Consider the following 7,449-nt stretch of genomic DNA (forward strand, 5'->3'; position numbering starts at 1 on the left):
AGCTTGGAATGTCACCAATGGAGCCGCCAGGAGAAACGTAAACTGAAGATCTCGGAAGAAGAGTGGGAGAGAAGAAGAGAACGAATGAAGTGGTTCTGGAAGAAGAAGAGGAAAATGCAGTCCACGAAGGGGCTAGCCGTGGTCCTACAGAGGCTGTAACGCAAGAAGAAGAAGAAGAAGAAGAAGAAGAAAATAGAGGAACAGGAAGGAACAGGCGGTGTGGGAAGTCGTCTCCTTATTTTTCGTGACAATTTTCTGTAGTGATCTTCCATCACGATCACTCGACACACAGTTTCGTCCGTGTTGTGAGCTGCGAGCTGATGTTTTTCCACTTTCCCTGTGTGCCGTATAAATCTTCGATACGGTGCCTCTTGAAAGAAAAAACACTTCGGCACGAGCACGAGCATCCGTGGTTGCACTATCAACTACAGAGGACACTGTTCTCACGATGACTGAGTCTTGCATCGTATTGAGGATACGGTACAGATGTCTTCCGCGATCAAATACAATAGTGTAACCTTCAGGCTAGGGTAGTATCGGCATTTATGTTCAAACATGCATTTCTCATGTAGTTTCAATATTTTGGTCCAACCCCTTTACACATACTAACGAGCCAAAATATTACCGCCACCTGCTTAATAACGTGTTGGTCCATAAAACGTTATGGTTCAAATGGCTCTGAGCGCTATGGGACTTAACTTCTCAGGTCATTAATTCCCTAGAACTTGCAACTACTTAAACCTAACTAACCTAAGGACATCATCACACACATCCATGCCCAAGGCAGGATCCGAACCTGCGACTGTTGCGGTCGCGCGGTTCCAGACTGTAGCGCCTAGAACCGCTCGGCCACTCCGGCCGGCCATAAAACGTTACCTCCATTGTTTGAAAGCATTACCTTCGGACTTAATCAGTAAGTATGCACTCTGGAAACAGCAAAACAGCATCTGCACGTGGAAACCTCAAACAATCGAGGCAGATGCACGGCCACCGCTACTTGCTCTCTCAGCATTTTGTGTAGTAAGGGGAGATCGCACACATTTGCTTTAATGCCCTTGTATATACATAAGAAATGGTACGTATGTCTAATTTTTTATACAAGCATTTGAAAATAATTAATATCTGAAAACGAATTAATATATACCACATGGTTAATTGATAAACAGAGTAAATGTTCATTAACAGTAATCAGATATCAGCGAATGGCAGCTTGCTGTAAATGTCTATAGAGGGAATGGAGTTACATTCATTGATATAAATGTCATCTAATCTGAAAACTCATAACTAAATACGAGGGTTGCTGAGAAAGTAATGCACCGCATTTTTTTCTTCAGCAATACTTTATTGAACGTAATGAAGATTACACACACGAAAAAATGGTGTTTTATCTGCATACCCAATTTTTCCACGTAATCTCCAACCCATTCTATGCCATTCCTCCAGCGCGAAGCAAATCCTAGTCCTGGTGGCGTGGCCAATGCTTCACTCTGTGAATCATCTCCTCATCTTCCCCAAAATGTCTTCCACAAATGGGATCCTTTAATGGCCCAAACAAGCTGAAGTCGGAAGGGGCTTGGTCAGGACTGTAGAGTGGATGGGGTAACACTGTCTAACCCTGTTTGGCGATGTGTTCAACAATCCTCAGATTTGTGTGGGACTGAGCGTTATAGTGTTGCAGTAAAACATTTCCTGGGTTGCTGTGGCACCGAAGTCGCCGGAAGCGCGTCTTGAGTTCTGTTAATATGTAGACAAATGCTTCTGAATTAATGGTACCGCCTCTCGGCACCATATCAATGAGAATCATACCTTCACAGTCCCACAACGCGGTGATCCTGACCTTACCGGCAGAAGCAATTGCTTTGAATTTTTTTCTTCTTTGGAGAGTGGGAATGGCGCCATTCTATCGACTATCGCTTTGTTTCAGGCTCGAAATGGTGAACTCATATTTCATCACCTGTCACATTAGAGGACAAGAAGGCCTTCTCCTCAGCTTGAAAATGTTGCAATAAAACAAGACACGATTATTTATCTGTGCAATTTGTGATCCACAGTTAGACACTTCAGGACCCATCTTGAACGCACGTTTGAATATCCAAGAATGCTTTGCTGATTGACAGACGCAGCGCCAGCTGCCGAGTCGTAACGCGTCTGTCCTTGCGAATGACAACATCAGCTCGCTGCGACATGTCAGTTGTGACAGACGTGGATGGTCTCCCCGACCGCTGCAAATCGCGGAGCTCCGCCGAACCGGCGACTAACTGCACTTCTGTCGACAGCAGATACTCCACAGATTTTGCACAAGCGTTTGTGAATATTCCCCACTGTTTGCTTTTATACAAAGAGAAATTCACGGATTGCACGTTGCTTGTAACATACATCAGCCACAGGCGCCATTTTGAAACAGTCCGGCAGCTACGCTATCTGTCGGAATTGAAGAATGCTTGGCGCGCTTACTCAGGAGACTTCAAATAATACATACGTAAACATTCGCATTCGTAGCATTATTTTGGCTGAAAAAAAAGCGATGCATTACTTTCTGGGCAACCCTCGTAATGATTCATTAATGTGCTGCAATGCAGCGTAAAGGGGAAAATTTCTCGGCACATTTTGTTTCTCAAAACATTTGGTGTAACAACTCATCATCAACCACCCAAAATCCAGAAACACTCTTCTTTCGCTAACCACGACGAGAAATATTCGTCATTAATCTGAATAATAGATATAAAACATACAATCAAGTCCATCACGTGCAACGACTAAGGTAAAGTGTAGAAAAATATTCTTAGTTCCCAGCTGCCTTGATTCTCACGAACACAAAATTCCTACAACCATTCGAAAATCAATCACTGCAACTGCATTCAGAATATTCTAAGTCGCGCACCAAGTTAAAGTAGGAGCCTGAGCTCAGTTGAACTAATCTTAGGTTCTTCATCTTGAGAAAGTTTGCTACTGCCATCTTATGTGTGGAACTTAATTTTGCTGCAATTGCAACAGCCGTATTACGTTAGGTACCCACCGACTAACATTACAGTCCCTCCAAGTCGTTGCAGAGCCTCATCTCCTGTACAGGGGAGGAAATAACCCTGGCGGAATGTGGTTATCTGAGTATTATGGAGATGGGGCTCCTGTTGCCATTTTGATATCAAATTTATATCCAAATTAGTTAAATTAATCAATTAATTAACCCCACCCCAGGATGATGCTGTGTGTTCTCCCAAACTGACACATGGGTCCCTACCCTGTCTGCGGCATTAGCGGGAATTTCGAATTTTGGTGAGAAATCTGAATTTTTGTGGTAAAATAGAATTTTCCATGTAAAATTCAATTGCCAGTTCAGAGGACGCAATATTAACGGAAGTTATTGATGTAAGTCTTTTATAAAACAGTGATAGGTATTAGAAATCGGAAAAGATATCAGAGGATGGGAAACCGGCGAATTACGCACTGCAGAGGAGATAATTTACGTTTTGTAGAACATGAATACTCTTATTTACCTGCCGATCACATCGTATACAATGGTCACTCCGTCAGACAGTATACGTGGCACGCCACTCGGTCGTGAGAGTCTAGTGGGGGTTTCACTCACACAGCAGTCTGTTGTTCAATCAGCAATAATGCGTGCCGCGCCACGTGCTCCACTTAGCGTGGTGTCTGGCGGGCCTTAGCAGAACCATTGGGTACCACCACCAATGACGAATCGTCCCATGCGACATTACCAGACCACACATACTGGGCCTGAGAACCATTTCCATACAGATCAAACCCATCCACCCACACAAGACAGAATCCTTGCAGTCCCCAACTGCGCAGCACCGCCGGGGGAGGGGGGGGGGCGGCCTGAGTGGCCGAGCGGTTCTAGGCGCTCTAGTCTGGAACCGCCCGACCGCTACGGTCGCAGGTTCGAATCCTGCCTCGGGCATGGATGTGTGTGATGTCCTTAGGTTAAGTTAGGCTTAAGTAGTTCTAAGTTGTAGGGGACTGATGACCTCAGAAGTTAAGTCCCGTAGTGCTCAGAGCCATTTGAACCATTTTTGAACCACCGGGGCCCACAGATGTGTAGTGGCCAGACAGCAGTCAAAGTAAGTCGGCAGACGATTGTAATGTGAGCAGCTGTTCCTAAGGTACACTGTGGTGGGGATCTACCATGAACAATAGATGTGGTTTTGAAGGTTAGTGTCTTTCTCTCACAGCTGTGCCCTATCTGTACCAGAATGAAGAAATCAAGTTTTTCTAAAGATAGCAGCTGCGTCAAATTTTCCAACCACATCCACTCACTTTCCAACAAACAAAGGATGATTTCGAAAGGTCCCTCTATGTGTTTGTCTCCCTAACAGCAGCATTCTGTTTCTCAGCCACCTGCACCAAGCTTACTTCAGTCTGCTCGAAGAAACAAGAAAGCAAGTTATAACTTGCTGGGATAGCATTCTGAGCTCTTATTGGTCCTCTGCTAAATAGAGGCTGAAATCTGAAGGTATACAAAGACGAAGTCCCATCATCAGTCTTTGCTTCGTTTTCTAAGTGTGATTCGTGCAATATGAAATGGTCAGCCAGTAACAAGCAGTAGAGGTGGGCTACAACCAAAGGTGGTGAATTCCCAATGTAAGTGTTTATAAAAAAATATGAGTACAAATTGTGATGGTACTCAAATTTTTTGAGATTGTGATACATTCTTGTAAAAAGTGGTTATAAAAGTTCTTTTTTCCTGCTATTTCACCATTCATTCTCGAAATGCTGCCTGATTTAGAGTGTCAGCCAGAAGCTGAAAGTCGCCGGCAGCAGCAAGGCAAATTAGTTATGCTACCATCATTTAAGTACTTCACAAATCTCTTTGTGTGATAGTTTACATGTTCAGAAAAAATATCTTAAATTATTCAAATCATAACAAGTGCTTATAACATTTCTACAACTGTTCTAGCATTAGAACAGCTGCACCTCGATGGTGAAAGTCAACAGAAGCAGCAAGCAGAACAGGTTATGCTGCCATCATGTAAGTACATATCCATGTTGTGTGTGATAGTCTACATGTTCAGAATGATGCACTTAAATCGTAACAAGTGTTTATAAAGTTTATGATCTCGCTGTTGCATCATTAGACCCTGAGGGCCTGCTGGAGGCTGAAATGCAGCAAGAACATAACTACATTGCTAGATTACTGCTATAGAACATATTTTCATCATATACAGTTGTCTGAGGCATATATTCTTCATTGTTGTAGATATTGCTGTTGAACAAGAGGAGGATGAGAATGTAGCAGGGGTATGCATCGAGAATGATGACCAGAAGTTATCACTGCCTTCTGGTTTGACCTTTTTATCATATTTTTTCCTAGCTATGTGTAATCAGTATCTCACTGTAGGTGACGGAAGTAAGAGGGTCAGTTAAACCACTCAGCGAAATACCACAACTTGTATTGTATTGTATTATATGGAACTGGGTAGAAACGATGGAGAGGCTTCATTCTTGCCGTAGCCATCAGTGGTTCACAACCCCACAACAGGCTACAGCAGTCCACTCACCCAGCCGCTGCCGCACACCGAACCCAGGGTTATTGTGTGGTTCAACCCACAGTAGACCCCCCCCCCCAGAATACGTCTCACATCAGACGAGTATAAACCCAATGTTTGTGTGGTAGGGTAATTAAGCTGTACACGTACATGGAGACAGTGCTCGCACGGCAGTCGCCGAAATAGTGTAACTGAGGTGGAATAAGGGGAACCAGCCTGCATTCGCCGAGGCTGATGGAAAACCGCCTTAAAAATCATCCACAGACTGCCCGGCACATCGTATCTCGACACTAATCTGGCACACCTTCCTGCCCGGAAAGCAGTGCGTTAGATCGCACGGCTAACTGGGTAACCACCACACCTTAACATCCATATTCATTTCTATGACCAGTTAAAAGGAGAGGCCAGTTATATCTAACTCCCTAAGGACGTAGCTGATGAGAAGTCATGCATTAATGTCTAAAACGAAAATGATAATGCTTGGTTTGCAAGGTGAATCTTGTCTTGCGAAAGAAAGATTGAACAGAATCAACAGTGCACTTCGATGGTATTGAGTTTCCCGTGAAGTTCAGGGCATACCAAAATTTTGGGCACAAAATCACCAAATACTCGCTCTTGTTTGTGACAGAAAAGCAAGCCAGATGGGCAAGAGAAGTATACTGCAGCTGGATCACTCCATTTATCAGAATATGCACCTGAGGACGATCTTTTTGTAAAAGACATGTGCCATCTCTGTAACTCCCAACTCAATAACCACAAGTGTAGCAGCACATTTGCTTGAGACTTATACATCCTGTTCAGAATAAAAGTATTAAAAAGGCATCTGAAGGATTGTGAATACAAGGAACTGGTATGTGTTTTTATGCCTTCGGAAGAGAACAAGTTCATTAAGTTTAAGAATGGTCACCACCAGGAACAATGTCTGTTTGTTGTATATGCTGACTTCAATAGTCTCCTTGCCCCTACCACCTGCTGTGAAGGGGACCCTTAGCCTCACATACCACCTTCATGGATAAACACTTACTGTATGAGGCAACATACCAACTTGTGCTCACATGATTAAAGTCCTCTCAAGGGATGGTTATAGGCTTTACAGCCCCAACATCCCCTTGACTGAAACAGAGGCGGATAAAAAATTATACATTTATGTTCTGACATATCTGTGAGCTGCTGTTAGACAAAAGATGGAACTCCATGTAGAGATCATTCTCATCTTATGGGGAAGTTCCACGGTGCAGCTCGCAATGAACACACCATGAAGTATAAGTTATCACAACACATATTCGTCTACTTCCATAACTTAAGTGCCGCCCGGAGTGGCAGTGCCGTTCTAGGTGCTACAGTCCGGAACCAAGCGACCGCTACGGTCGCAGGTTCGAATCCTGCATGGATGTGTGTGATGTCCTTAGGTTAGTTAGGTTTAATTAGTTCTAAGTTCTAGGCGACTGATGACCTCAGAAGTTAAGTCGCATAGTGCTCAGAGCCATTTGAAACATAACTTAAGTGGGTATGACACTCACTTTCTAGTTGTGAAATGAAGTAGTTTCAGCTAGGACAAATATCAGGTCATTGTCCTGCCTGAGATTGACGCCAAAAAATATGCTCTGTGCTCTTGAAACGTTACGTTTTATGCTAGGACTACTACAGGAAGTCATTGAAACTCTACGCCCGACATGCGTATCCTGATGAGGGAAAGTTTCTGCTTTTGACTATGAAAGAAGTTTTCTCTTATGAGTGTCTGGATAGTCAGACAAAATTCCACAACACCAGGCTACCTGACACATCTGCATTTACCAGAACTCTCAGAGGCGATGCCATAACTAGCGCAGGCCATAACTTCCCAAGGAGAATTCACATTCCCAATTTGGATGAATATGCAAGACTGTAAATGGACACTGACATTGTTTGCTTGTGGATGTTTTTGAATAATTGCCAAGGGTACGCA

At 43.6% G+C, this 7,449-nt stretch overlaps 1 non-coding gene across 1 annotated transcript; it reads left to right on the forward strand.

Annotated features, from left to right (window-relative positions):
* Positions 1-3,835: 3,835 nt before the first annotated feature.
* Trnas-gga (transfer RNA serine (anticodon GGA)) lies at positions 3,836-3,919 on the forward strand. The gene is given in 2 exon segments: positions 3,836-3,875; positions 3,885-3,919. It is a non-coding gene; the product is annotated as a tRNA-Ser (tRNA).
* Positions 3,920-7,449: the final 3,530 nt, after the last annotated feature.

Source organism: Schistocerca cancellata, chromosome 1, assembly GCF_023864275.1.
Source record: "Schistocerca cancellata isolate TAMUIC-IGC-003103 chromosome 1, iqSchCanc2.1, whole genome shotgun sequence".
Taxonomy (NCBI): Eukaryota; Metazoa; Arthropoda; class Insecta; order Orthoptera; family Acrididae; genus Schistocerca; species Schistocerca cancellata.